The 14,656-nt window shown below is 41.6% G+C and overlaps 5 non-coding genes across 5 annotated transcripts; all 5 read left to right on the forward strand.

Annotated features, from left to right (window-relative positions):
* The first annotated feature begins 4,074 nt into the window (after positions 1-4,074).
* Positions 4,075-4,146, forward strand: TRNAP-UGG (transfer RNA proline (anticodon UGG)). The gene has a single exon. It is a non-coding gene; the product is annotated as a tRNA-Pro (tRNA).
* A 2,307-nt stretch (positions 4,147-6,453) lies between these two features.
* On the forward strand, positions 6,454-6,525 carry TRNAP-UGG (transfer RNA proline (anticodon UGG)). The gene has a single exon. It is a non-coding gene; the product is annotated as a tRNA-Pro (tRNA).
* A 2,326-nt stretch (positions 6,526-8,851) lies between these two features.
* TRNAP-UGG (transfer RNA proline (anticodon UGG)) lies at positions 8,852-8,923 on the forward strand. The gene has a single exon. It is a non-coding gene; the product is annotated as a tRNA-Pro (tRNA).
* A 2,318-nt stretch (positions 8,924-11,241) lies between these two features.
* Positions 11,242-11,313, forward strand: TRNAP-UGG (transfer RNA proline (anticodon UGG)). The gene has a single exon. It is a non-coding gene; the product is annotated as a tRNA-Pro (tRNA).
* Positions 11,314-13,972: 2,659 nt separating this feature from the next.
* Positions 13,973-14,045, forward strand: TRNAV-CAC (transfer RNA valine (anticodon CAC)). Its single transcript has one exon. It is a non-coding gene; the product is annotated as a tRNA-Val (tRNA).
* The last annotated feature ends 611 nt before the right edge of the window (positions 14,046-14,656 follow it).

Below are 14,656 nucleotides of genomic sequence, written 5' to 3' on the forward strand. Positions count from 1 at the left end.
ATTCCAAGATGATCCTTCTCAAGGTGATGATACAAATGCATTGTCACCTTTACGTTTAATGTCAGAATCATTTATTTCCAGTTGGTGGTGTAAGAATGTTTGCAACAGTATGGCGATTTTTCCTAGCCATGCATGAATGAAAGCATATCACTCGCCTTTAGGTGTTTTTCTAATACATTGATATTTGCATCTTCCTTCCTAGCCTGCATGTTTGACTATCTTACAGGCTGCATGTAATAAGTATCACATCAGGGCCCTTCTTCTACTCAATTCACAACTGTTCTATCACGACATAGATAAGAAAGCTGCATCTGCTTTTGTTGTGTAGTGGTAATCAGGTTTACCTGACGTGTGAAAGCCCCATGCTTTGAAAGTACACAGTAACAAAGAAACCGATGACTTTTATAAAAAGGTGTCATGTGTGTCTCTTACTTTGCACAAAAAGTGCCAGAGATGACTTCATTTGCAGTCACTTGAAAAGTAGGGATTCTCCAATAAATGGTAAATGGTTGAAACAAATCTGAAGAAATGCATGACATACCTGTGTGTGTGTGTGTACGCATGTATGTATATATAGGGAGAGAGAGAGCGTCAATATAAACAGACTTTATTTCAATCAAGCTGTCTTTTCTATCCTTCAGGAGCAGAATGTTCTGATCATCAGCGCTCCAGAATGTAGTGTTTTCTTGGCAAGCATCACATATTGTGATGTGTTAGCTAAAAGTTCCATATCCTAGAGACTGATATATTCCTCTGTACTTGTACCTTGGGGATTCATCAAAACCTGGCATCATAAGCAGCTTTCTACTGCCACAGACTGGACAGCGAAACAATTTAAAATATCCCAGAAAAAGAAAATAAGCATGCTTAATCAGAGCTTTCTGGACAGGAAGGACCTTTGAGCAAGTGAGGAATAAGCACTGCTTTTGTTAATTTGCATAGGCAGAATAGAGACTTCTGGGAAAAGGCCGAAATTACAGTCACAGAAAATGGCTGCATCTATAGAGAACGCTAAGAAGTGTTGGCAGCTTTTCCTCTGACCCTGGCCACTTTTACAAGCAATCCTATGATAGTCAGCAGGACCCACCCTAAAAAGGAAGGGGCATCCACTTGGACCCTTTCCACCTTTTCTAAATCTCGCCTGATTGAGCACTGATTGAGCACTGATTGAGCAGATAAGCACATGTCATTCTCATTTCAGAAAGGTATTGGTTAGCTTGCTGCTAGCAGCTCAGTTATGTTATAATGTTAGAGGCTATGCAAGGAATGCTTTAGTCCAGCGATATGCAGTTTTTATTGCGCCTTGCATTCAGCAGGAAGATCTTTAGCTTGAATCTGTGGCCTAGGTATTCACCTTGGTATTTCTTTTGGCACAAAGTGAAGGAGTATTTGAGAGAAAATGCACAATGTGTTTCTTATGTTGTTATGAACAACTTGTTACTCTTTCTCATTAAGCTTCAGCCACTGCAGAAATATATAAATAAGGGCTGACTTCCTGTAAGACGTGTCCAAAGCTGGGACGGAATAAAAGGAGACACTTGTAAATGATAGTGCTATCGTTTGAGAAAGGGTAAGTTGAGACTGACTTTCATGCGTATTCACAGACCAAGCATCATAAAGATACCAGCATGATCTTCATTGCGGGCTTAGAGCCGGTATTAGCTTTTGAGAGGTAAGAGGATTTTGAGGGCTCGTTGGTCTAGGGGTATGATTCTCGCTTTGGGTGCGAGAGGTCCCGGGTTCAAATCCCGGATGAGCCCTTTTCTTGGTACTCTTTTCAAGTTGTTTTGAAGTTTGTGTTTCAAAACCAACATCAATTTTTCTTTGCAGTAGTGGATAATTCTTTGCTAGAGTCTCATGCTTCAGCCCTGCCCAGTCTGAGCTAATACCAAACATCTGGTCTTGCATGGCATGTACGAGCGTTCAGCTAGGGATGTCGGGCAGGTTGCATGAAAGAAATCTAAAGCCAGAGGCCCATGGAATAGCCAGTTCGGAGCAGTTTCATTACAGAAAAATCAACTGTAGGTATCTGTTTCTGTAGTGTAGTGGTTATCACGTTTGCCTCACACGCGAAAGGTCCCCGGTTTGAAACCGGGCAGAAACAGTTGTTATATTGTGTTGGCTACAATGTTGATAGGTGCCGTTTTGCCATGGAATTGTCCAAGCCCTGAAGATTATTTCATGCAATCTCGTTCCAAGAAAGGGAATTCTCTCAAAACACTAAAGTAATCGGCGTGTGGATGTATCTGTTGGTTCTCAGACCTTGCTTTCAAAAGAGCCCTGCAATCGGTTCACTGCTCACCTAGAACAAGCATTAACATGGAGAATTGTTGGCACCAACAGGAATCTTATTTTAGTGGAGTGTTTCTGGCTTTGAGTGCAGAGGCCCTCGGCTCAATTCCAAGATGATCCTTCTCAAGGTGATGATACAAATGCATTGTCACCTTTACGTTTAATGTCAGAATCATTTATTTCCAGTTGGTGGTGTAAGAATGTTTGCAACAGTATGGCGATTTTTCCTAGCCATGCATGAATGAAAGCATATCACTCGCCTTTAGGTGTTTTTCTAATACATTGATATTTGCATCTTCCTTCCTAGCCTGCATGTTTGACTATCTTACAGGCTGCATGTAATAAGTATCACATCAGGGCCCTTCTTCTACTCAATTCACAACTGTTCTATCACGACATAGATAAGAAAGCTGCATCTGCTTTTGTTGTGTAGTGGTAATCAGGTTTACCTGACGTGTGAAAGCCCCATGCTTTGAAAGTACACAGTAACAAAGAAACCGATGACTTTTATAAAAAGGTGTCATGTGTGTCTCTTACTTTGCACAAAAAGTGCCAGAGATGACTTCATTTGCAGTCACTTGAAAAGTAGGGATTCTCCAATAAATGGTAAATGGTTGAAACAAATCTGAAGAAATGCATGACATACCTGTGTGTGTGTGTGTACGCATGTATGTATATATAGGGAGAGAGAGAGCGTCAATATAAACAGACTTTATTTCAATCAAGCTGTCTTTTCTATCCTTCAGGAGCAGAATGTTCTGATCATCAGCGCTCCAGAATGTAGTGTTTTCTTGGCAAGCATCACATATTGTGATGTGTTAGCTAAAAGTTCCATATCCTAGAGACTGATATATTCCTCTGTACTTGTACCTTGGGGATTCATCAAAACCTGGCATCATAAGCAGCTTTCTACTGCCACAGACTGGACAGCGAAACAATTTAAAATATCCCAGAAAAAGAAAATAAGCATGCTTAATCAGAGCTTTCTGGACAGGAAGGACATTTGAGCAAGTGAGGAATAAGCACTGCTTTTGTTAATTTGCATAGGCAGAATAGAGACTTCTGGGAAAAGGCCGAAATTACAGTCACAGAAAATGGCTGCATCTATAGAGAACGCTAAGAAGTGTTGGCAGCTTTTCCTCTGACCCTGGCCACTTTTACAAGCAATCCTATGATAGTCAGCAGGACCCACCCTAAAAAGGAAGGGGCATCCACTTGGACCCTTTCCACCTTTTCTAAATCTCGCCTGATCGAGCACTGATTGAGCAGATAAGCACATGTCATTCTCATTTCAGAAAGGTATTGGTTAGCTTGCTGCTAGCAGCTCAGTTATGTTATGATGTTAGAGGCTATGCAAGGAATGCTTTAGCCCAGCGATATGCAGTTTTTATTGCGCCTTGCATTCAGCAGGAAGATCTTTAGCTTGAATCTGTGGCCTAGGTATTCACCTTGGTATTTTTTTTGGCACAAAGTGAAGGAGTATTTGAGAGAAAATGCACAATGTGTTTCTTATGTTGTTATGAACAACTTGTTACTCTTTCTCATTAAGCTTCAGCCACTGCAGAAATATATAAATAAGGGCTGACTTCCTGTAAGACGTGTCCAAAGCTGGGACGGAATAAAAGGAGACACTTGTAAATGATAGTGCTATCGTTTGAGAAAGGGTAAGTTGAGACTGACTTTCATGCGTATTCACAGACCAAGCATCATAAAGATACCAGCATGATCTTCATTGCGGGCTTAGAGCCGGTATTAGCTTTTGAGAGGTAAGAGGATTTTGAGGGCTCGTTGGTCTAGGGGTATGATTCTCGCTTTGGGTGCGAGAGGTCCCGGGTTCAAATCCCGGACGAGCCCTTTTCTTGGTACTCTTTTCAAGTTGTTTTGAAGTTTGCGTTTCAAAACCAACATCAATTTTTTCTTTGCAGTAGTGGATAATTCTTTGCTAGAGTCTCATGCTTCAGCCCTGCCCAGTCTGAGCTAATACCAAACATCTGGTCTTGCATGGCATGTACGAGCGTTCAGCTAGGGATGTCGGGCAGGTTGCATGAAAGAAATCTAAAGCCAGAGGCCCATGGAATAGCCAGTTCGGAGCAGTTTCATTACAGAAAAATCAACTGTAGGTATCTGTTTCTGTAGTGTAGTGGTTATCACGTTTGCCTCACACGCGAAAGGTCCCCGGTTTGAAACCGGGCAGAAACAGTTGTTATATTGTGTTGGCTACAATGTTGATAGGTGCCGTTTTGCCATGGAATTGTCCAAGCCCTGAAGATTATTTCATGCAATCTCGTTCCAAGAAAGGGAATTCTCTCAAAACACTAAAGTAATCGGCGTGTGGATGTATCTGTTGGTTCTCAGACCTTGCTTTCAAAAGAGCCCTGCAATCGGTTCACTGCTCACCTAGAACAAGCATTAACATGGAGAATTGTTGGCACCAACAGGAATCTTATTTTAGTGGAGTGTTTCTGGCTTTGAGTGCAGAGGCCCTCGGCTCAATTCCAAGATGATCCTTCTCAAGGTGATGATACAAATGCATTGTCACCTTTACGTTTAATGTCAGAATCATTTATTTCCAGTTGGTGGTGTAAGAATGTTTGCAACAGTATGGCGATTTTTCCTAGCCATGCATGAATGAAAGCATATCACTCGCCTTTAGGTGTTTTTCTAATGCATTGATATTTGCATCTTCCTTCCTAGCCTGCATGTTTGACTATCTTACAGGCTGCATGTAATAAGTATCACATCAGGGCCCTTCTTCTACTCAATTCACAACTGTTCTATCACGACATAGATAAGAAAGCTGCATCTGCTTTTGTTGTGTAGTGGTAATCAGGTTTACCTGACGTGTGAAAGCCCCATGCTTTGAAAGTACACAGTAACAAAGAAACCGATGACTTTTATAAAAAGGTGTCATGTGTGTCTCTTACTTTGCACAAAAAGTGCCAGAGATGACTTCATTTGCAGTCACTTGAAAAGTAGGGATTCTCCAATAAATGGTAAATGGTTGAAACAAATCTGAAGAAATGCATGACATACCTGTGTGTGTGTGTGTACGCATGTATGTATATATAGGGAGAGAGAGAGCGTCAATATAAACAGACTTTATTTCAATCAAGCTGTCTTTTCTATCCTTCAGGAGCAGAATGTTCTGATCATCAGCGCTCCAGAATGTAGTGTTTTCTTGGCAAGCATCACATATTGTGATGTGTTAGCTAAAAGTTCCATATCCTAGAGACTGATATATTCCTCTGTACTTGTACCTTGGGGATTCATCAAAACCTGGCATCATAAGCAGCTTTCTACTGCCACAGACTGGACAGCGAAACAATTTAAAATATCCCAGAAAAAGAAAATAAGCATGCTTAATCAGAGCTTTCTGGACAGGAAGGACCTTTGAGCAAGTGAGGAATAAGCACTGCTTTTGTTAATTTGCATAGGCAGAATAGAGACTTCTGGGAAAAGGCCGAAATTACAGTCACAGAAAATGGCTGCATCTATAGAGAACGCTAAGAAGTGTTGGCAGCTTTTCCTCTGACCCTGACCACTTTTACAAGCAATCCTATGATAGTCAGCAGGACCCACCCTAAAAAGGAAGGGGCATCCACTTGGACCCTTTCCACCTTTTCTAAATCTCGCCTGATTGAGCACTGATTGAGCACATGTCATTCTCATTTCAGAAAGGTATTGGTTAGCTTGCTGCTAGCAGCTCAGTTATGTTATGATGTTAGAGGCTATGCAAGGAATGCTTTAGTCCAGCGATATGCAGTTTTTATTGCGCCTTGCATTCAGCAGGAAGATCTTTAGCTTGAATCTGTGGCCTAGGTATTCACCTTGGTATTTCTTTTGGCACAAAGTGAAGGAGTATTTGAGAGAAAATGCACAATGTGTTTCTTATGTTGTTATGAACAACTTGTTACTCTTTCTCATTAAGCTTCAGCCACTGCAGAAATATATAAATAAGGGCTGACTTCCTGTAAGACGTGTCCAAAGCTGGGACGGAATAAAAGGAGACACTTGTAAATGATAGTGCTATCGTTTGAGAAAGGGTAAGTTGAGACTGACTTTCATGCGTATTCACAGACCAAGCATCATAAAGATACCAGCATGATCTTCATTGCGGGCTTAGAGCCGGTATTAGCTTTTGAGAGGTAAGAGGATTTTGAGGGCTCGTTGGTCTAGGGGTATGATTCTCGCTTTGGGTGCGAGAGGTCCCGGGTTCAAATCCCGGACGAGCCCTTTTCTTGGTACTCTTTTCAAGTTGTTTTGAAGTTTGCGTTTCAAAACCAACATCAATTTTTTCTTTGCAGTAGTGGATAATTCTTTGCTAGAGTCTCATGCTTCAGCCCTGCCCAGTCTGAGCTAATACCAAACATCTGGTCTTGCATGGCATGTACGAGCGTTCAGCTAGGGATGTCGGGCAGGTTGCATGAAAGAAATCTAAAGCCAGAGGCCCATGGAATAGCCAGTTCGGAGCAGTTTCATTACAGAAAAATCAACTGTAGGTATCTGTTTCTGTAGTGTAGTGGTTATCACGTTTGCCTCACACGCGAAAGGTCCCCGGTTTGAAACCGGGCAGAAACAGTTGTTATATTGTGTTGGCTACAATGTTGATAGGTGCCGTTTTGCCATGGAATTGTCCAAGCCCTGAAGATTATTTCATGCAATCTCGTTCCAAGAAAGGGAATTCTCTCAAAACACTAAAGTAATCGGCGTGTGGATGTATCTGTTGGTTCTCAGACCTTGCTTTCAAAAGAGCCCTGCAATCGGTTCACTGCTCACCTAGAACAAGCATTAACATGGAGAATTGTTGGCACCAACAGGAATCTTATTTTAGTGGAGTGTTTCTGGCTTTGAGTGCAGAGGCCCTCGGCTCAATTCCAAGATGATCCTTCTCAAGGTGATGATACAAATGCATTGTCACCTTTACGTTTAATGTCAGAATCATTTATTTCCAGTTGGTGGTGTAAGAATGTTTGCAACAGTATGGCGATTTTTCCTAGCCATGCATGAATGAAAGCATATCACTCGCCTTTAGGTGTTTTTCTAATACATTGATATTTGCATCTTCCTTCCTAGCCTGCATGTTTGACTATCTTACAGGCTGCATGTAATAAGTATCACATCAGGGCCCTTCTTCTACTCAATTCACAACTGTTCTATCACGACATAGATAAGAAAGCTGCATCTGCTTTTGTTGTGTAGTGGTAATCAGGTTTACCTGACGTGTGAAAGCCCCATGCTTTGAAAGTACACAGTAACAAAGAAACCGATGACTTTTATAAAAAGGTGTCATGTGTGTCTCTTACTTTGCACAAAAAGTGCCAGAGATGACTTCATTTGCAGTCACTTGAAAAGTAGGGATTCTCCAATAAATGGTAAATGGTTGAAACAAATCTGAAGAAATGCATGACATACCTGTGTGTGTGTGTGTACGCATGTATGTATATATAGGGAGAGAGAGAGCGTCAATATAAACAGACTTTATTTCAATCAAGCTGTCTTTTCTATCCTTCAGGAGCAGAATGTTCTGATCATCAGCGCTCCAGAATGTAGTGTTTTCTTGGCAAGCATCACATATTGTGATGTGTTAGCTAAAAGTTCCATATCCTAGAGACTGATATATTCCTCTGTACTTGTACCTTGGGGATTCATCAAAACCTGGCATCATAAGCAGCTTTCTACTGCCACAGACTGGACAGCGAAACAATTTAAAATATCCCAGAAAAAGAAAATAAGCATGCTTAATCAGAGCTTTCTGGACAGGAAGGACCTTTGAGCAAGTGAGGAATAAGCACTGCTTTTGTTAATTTGCATAGGCAGAATAGAGACTTCTGGGAAAAGGCCGAAATTACAGTCACAGAAAATGGCTGCATCTATAGAGAACGCTAAGAAGTGTTGGCAGCTTTTCCTCTGACCCTGACCACTTTTACAAGCAATCCTATGATAGTCAGCAGGACCCACCCTAAAAAGGAAGGGGCATCCACTTGGACCCTTTCCACCTTTTCTAAATCTCGCCTGATTGAGCACTGATTGAGCACTGATTGAGCAGATAAGCACATGTCATTCTCATTTCAGAAAGGTATTGGTTAGCTTGCTGCTAGCAGCTCAGTTATGTTATGATGTTAGAGGCTATGCAAGGAATGCTTTAGTCCAGCGATATGCAGTTTTTATTGCGCCTTGCATTCAGCAGGAAGATCTTTAGCTTGAATCTGTGGCCTAGGTATTCACCTTGGTATTTCTTTTGGCACAAAGTGAAGGAGTATTTGAGAGAAAATGCACAATGTGTTTCTTATGTTGTTATGAACAACTTGTTACTCTTTCTCATTAAGCTTCAGCCACTGCAGAAATATATAAATAAGGGCTGACTTCCTGTAAGACGTGTCCAAAGCTGGGACGGAATAAAAGGAGACACTTGTAAATGATAGTGCTATCGTTTGAGAAAGGGTAAGTTGAGACTGACTTTCATGCGTATTCACAGACCAAGCATCATAAAGATACCAGCATGATCTTCATTGCGGGCTTAGAGCCGGTATTAGCTTTTGAGAGGTAAGAGGATTTTGAGGGCTCGTTGGTCTAGGGGTATGATTCTCGCTTTGGGTGCGAGAGGTCCCGGGTTCAAATCCCGGACGAGCCCTTTTCTTGGTACTCTTTTCAAGTTGTTTTGAAGTTTGCGTTTCAAAACCAACATCAATTTTTTCTTTGCAGTAGTGGATAATTCTTTGCTAGAGTCTCATGCTTCAGCCCTGCCCAGTCTGAGCTAATACCAAACATCTGGTCTTGCATGGCATGTACGAGCGTTCAGCTAGGGATGTCGGGCAGGTTGCATGAAAGAAATCTAAAGCCAGAGGCCCATGGAATAGCCAGTTCGGAGCAGTTTCATTACAGAAAAATCAACTGTAGGTATCTGTTTCTGTAGTGTAGTGGTTATCACGTTTGCCTCACACGCGAAAGGTCCCCGGTTTGAAACCGGGCAGAAACAGTTGTTATATTGTGTTGGCTACAATGTTGATAGGTGCCGTTTTGCCATGGAATTGTCCAAGCCCTGAAGATTATTTCATGCAATCTCGTTCCAAGAAAGGGAATTCTCTCAAAACACTAAAGTAATCGGCGTGTGGATGTATCTGTTGGTTCTCAGACCTTGCTTTCAAAAGAGCCCTGCAATCGGTTCACTGCTCACCTAGAACAAGCATTAACATGGAGAATTGTTGGCACCAACAGGAATCTTATTTTAGTGGAGTGTTTCTGGCTTTGAGTGCAGAGGCCCTCGGCTCAATTCCAAGATGATCCTTCTCAAGGTGATGATACAAATGCATTGTCACCTTTACGTTTAATGTCAGAATCATTTATTTCCAGTTGGTGGTGTAAGAATGTTTGCAACAGTATGGCGATTTTTCCTAGCCATGCATGAATGAACGCATATCACTCGCCTTTAGGTGTTTTTCTAATGCATTGATATTTGCATCTTCCTTCCTAGCCTGCATGTTTGACTATCTTACAGGCTGCATGTAATAAGTATCACATCAGGGCCCTTCTTCTACTCAATTCACAACTGTTCTATCACGACATAGATAAGAAAGCTGCATCTGCTTTTGTTGTGTAGTGGTAATCAGGTTTACCTGACGTGTGAAAGCCCCATGCTTTGAAAGTACACAGTAACAAAGAAACCGATGACTTTTATAAAAAGGTGTCATGTGTGTCTCTTACTTTGCACAAAAAGTGCCAGAGATGACTTCATTTGCAGTCACTTGAAAAGTAGGGATTCTCCAATAAATGGTAAATGGTTGAAACAAATCTGAAGAAATGCATGACATACCTGTGTGTGTGTGTGTACGCATGTATGTATATATAGGGAGAGAGAGAGCGTCAATATAAACAGACTTTATTTCAATCAAGCTGTCTTTTCTATCCTTCAGGAGCAGAATGTTCTGATCATCAGCGCTCCAGAATGTAGTGTTTTCTTGGCAAGCATCACATATTGTGATGTGTTAGCTAAAAGTTCCATATCCTAGAGACTGATATATTCCTCTGTACTTGTACCTTGGGGATTCATCAAAACCTGGCATCATAAGCAGCTTTCTACTGCCACAGACTGGACAGCGAAACAATTTAAAATATCCCAGAAAAAGAAAATAAGCATGCTTAATCAGAGCTTTCTGGACAGGAAGGACCTTTGAGCAAGTGAGGAATAAGCACTGCTTTTGTTAATTTGCATAGGCAGAATAGAGACTTCTGGGAAAAGGCCGAAATTACAGTCACAGAAAATGGCTGCATCTATAGAGAACGCTAAGAAGTGTTGGCAGCTTTTCCTCTGACCCTGACCACTTTTACAAGCAATCCTATGATAGTCAGCAGGACCCACCCTAAAAAGGAAGGGGCATCCACTTGGACCCTTTCCACCTTTTCTAAATCTCGCCTGATTGAGCACTGATTGAGCACTGATTGAGCACATGTCATTCTCATTTCAGAAAGGTATTGGTTAGCTTGCTGCTAGCAGCTCAGTTATGTTATGATGTTAGAGGCTATGCAAGGAATGCTTTAGTCCAGCGATATGCAGTTTTTATTGCGCCTTGCATTCAGCAGGAAGATCTTTAGATTGAATCTGTGGCCTAGGTATTCACCTTGGTATTTCTTTTGGCACAAAGTGAAGGAGTATTTGAGAGAAAATGCACAATGTGTTTCTTATGTTGTTATGAACAACTTGTTACTCTTTCTCATTAAGCTTCAGCCACTGCAGAAATATATAAATAAGGGCTGACTTCCTGTAAGACGTGTCCAAAGCTGGGACGGAATAAAAGGAGACACTTGTAAATGATAGTGCTATCGTTTGAGAAAGGGTAAGTTGAGACTGACTTTCATGCGTATTCACAGACCAAGCATCATAAAGATACCAGCATGATCTTCATTGCGGGCTTAGAGCCGGTATTAGCTTTTGAGAGGTAAGAGGATTTTGAGGGCTCGTTGGTCTAGGGGTATGATTCTCGCTTTGGGTGCGAGAGGTCCCGGGTTCAAATCCCGGACGAGCCCTTTTCTTGGTACTCTTTTCAAGTTGTTTTGAAGTTTGCGTTTCAAAACCAACATCAATTTTTTCTTTGCAGTAGTGGATAATTCTTTGCTAGAGTCTCATGCTTCAGCCCTGCCCAGTCTGAGCTAATACCAAACATCTGGTCTTGCATGGCATGTACGAGCGTTCAGCTAGGGATGTCGGGCAGGTTGCATGAAAGAAATCTAAAGCCAGAGGCCCATGGAATAGCCAGTTCGGAGCAGTTTCATTACAGAAAAATCAACTGTAGGTATCTGTTTCTGTAGTGTAGTGGTTATCACGTTTGCCTCACACGCGAAAGGTCCCCGGTTTGAAACCGGGCAGAAACAGTTGTTATATTGTGTTGGCTACAATGTTGATAGGTGCCGTTTTGCCATGGAATTGTCCAAGCCCTGAAGATTATTTCATGCAATCTCGTTCCAAGAAAGGGAATTCTCTCAAAACACTAAAGTAATCGGCGTGTGGATGTATCTGTTGGTTCTCAGACCTTGCTTTCAAAAGAGCCCTGCAATCGGTTCACTGCTCACCTAGAACAAGCATTAACATGGAGAATTGTTGGCACCAACAGGAATCTTATTTTAGTGGAGTGTTTCTGGCTTTGAGTGCAGAGGCCCTCGGCTCAATTCCAAGATGATCCTTCTCAAGGTGATGATACAAATGCATTGTCACCTTTACGTTTAATGTCAGAATCATTTATTTCCAGTTGGTGGTGTAAGAATGTTTGCAACAGTATGGCGATTTTTCCTAGCCATGCATGAATGAACGCATATCACTCGCCTTTAGGTGTTTTTCTAATACATTGATATTTGCATCTTCCTTCCTAGCCTGCATGTTTGACTATCTTACAGGCTGCATGTAATAAGTATCACATCAGGGCCCTTCTTCTACTCAATTCACAACTGTTCTATCACGACATAGATAAGAAAGCTGCATCTGCTTTTGTTGTGTAGTGGTAATCAGGTTTACCTGACGTGTGAAAGCCCCATGCTTTGAAAGTACACAGTAACAAAGAAACCGATGACTTTTATAAAAAGGTGTCATGTGTGTCTCTTACTTTGCACAAAAAGTGCCAGAGATGACTTCATTTGCAGTCACTTGAAAAGTAGGGATTCTCCAATAAATGGTAAATGGTTGAAACAAATCTGAAGAAATGCATGAGATACCTGTGTGTGTGTGTGTACGCATGTATGTATATATAGGGAGAGAGAGAGCGTCAATATAAACAGACTTTATTTCAATCAAGCTGTCTTTTCTATCCTTCAGGAGCAGAATGTTCTGATCATCAGCGCTCCAGAATGTAGTGTTTTCTTGGCAAGCATCACATATTGTGATGTGTTAGCTAAAAGTTCCATATCCTAGAGACTGATATATTCCTCTGTACTTGTACCTTGGGGATTCATCAAAACCTGGCATCATAAGCAGCTTTCTACTGCCACAGACTGGACAGCGAAACAATTTAAAATATCCCAGAAAAAGAAAATAAGCATGCTTAATCAGAGCTTTCTGGACAGGAAGGACATTTGAGCAAGTGAGGAATAAGCACTGCTTTTGTTAATTTGCATAGGCAGAATAGAGACTTCTGGGAAAAGGCCGAAATTACAGTCACAGAAAATGGCTGCATCTATAGAGAACGCTAAGAAGTGTTGGCAGCTTTTCCTCTGACCCTGGCCACTTTTACAAGCAATCCTATGATAGTCAGCAGGACCCACCCTAAAAAGGAAGGGGCATCCACTTGGACCCTTTCCACCTTTTCTAAATCTCGCCTGATTGAGCACTGATTGAGCAGATAAGCACATGTCATTCTCATTTCAGAAAGGTATTGGTTAGCTTGCTGCTAGCAGCTCAGTTATGTTATGATGTTAGAGGCTATGCAAGGAATGCTTTAGTCCAGCGATATGCAGTTTTTATTGCGCCTTGCATTCAGCAGGAAGATCTTTAGCTTGAATCTGTGGCCTAGGTATTCACCTTGGTATTTCTTTTGGCACAAAGTGAAGGAGTATTTGAGAGAAAATGCACAATGTGTTTCTTATGTTGTTATGAACAACTTGTTACTCTTTCTCATTAAGCTTCAGCCACTGCAGAAATATATAAATAAGGGCTGACTTCCTGTAAGACGTGTCCAAAGCTGGGACGGAATAAAAGGAGACACTTGTAAATGATAGTGCTATCGTTTGAGAAAGGGTAAGTTGAGACTGACTTTCATGCGTATTCACAGACCAAGCATCATAAAGATACCAGCATGATCTTCATTGCGGGCTTAGAGCCGTTATTAGCTTTTGAGAGGTAAGAGGATTTTGAGGGCTCGTTGGTCTAGGGGTATGATTCTCACTTTGGGTGCGAGAGGTCCCGGGTTCAAATCCCGGACGAGCCCTTTTCTTGGTACTCTTTTCAAGTTGTTTTGAAGTTTGCGTTTCAAAACCAACATCAATTTTTTCTTTGCAGTAGTGGATAATTCTTTGCTAGAGTCTCATGCTTCAGCCCTGCCCAGTCTGAGCTAATACCAAACATCTGGTCTTGCATGGCATGTACGAGCGTTCAGCTAGGGATGTCGGGCAGGTTGCATGAAAGAAATCTAAAGCCAGAGGCCCATGGAATAGCCAGTTCGGAGCAGTTTCATTACAGAAAAATCAACTGTAGGTATCTGTTTCTGTAGTGTAGTGGTTATCACGTTCGCCTCACACGCGAAAGGTCCCCGGTTCGAAACCGGGCAGAAACAGTTGTTATATTGTGTTGGCTACAATGTTGATAGGTGCCGTTTTGCCATGGAATTGTCCAAGCCCTGAAGATTATTTCATGCAATCTCGTTCCAAGAAAGGGAATTCTCTCAAAACACTAAAGTAATCAGCGTGTGGATGTATCTGTTGGTTCTCAGACCTTGCTTTCAAAAGAGCCCTGCAATCGGTTCACTGCTCACCTAGAACAAGCATTAACATGGAGAATTGTTGGCACCAACAGGAATCTTATTTTAGTGGAGTGTTTCTGGCTTTGAGTGCAGAGGCCCTCGGCTCAATTCCAAGATGATCCTTCTCAAGGTGATGATACAAATGCATTGTCACCTTTACGTTTAATGTCAGAATCATTTATTTCCAGTTGGTGGTGTAAGAATGTTTGCAACAGTATGGCGATTTTTCCTAGCCATGCATGAATGAAAGCATATCACTCGCCTTTAGGTGTTTTTCTAATACATTGATATTTGCATCTTCCTTCCTAGCCTGCATGTTTGACTATCTTACAGGCTGCATGTAATAAGTATCACATCAGGGCCCTTCTTCTACTCAATTCACAACTGTTCTATCACGACATAGATAAGAAAGCTGCATCTGCTTT

The sequence above is a fragment of the Triturus cristatus genome, chromosome 8, assembly GCF_964204655.1.
Source record: "Triturus cristatus chromosome 8, aTriCri1.1, whole genome shotgun sequence".
NCBI classification, from domain to species: Eukaryota; Metazoa; Chordata; class Amphibia; order Caudata; family Salamandridae; genus Triturus; species Triturus cristatus.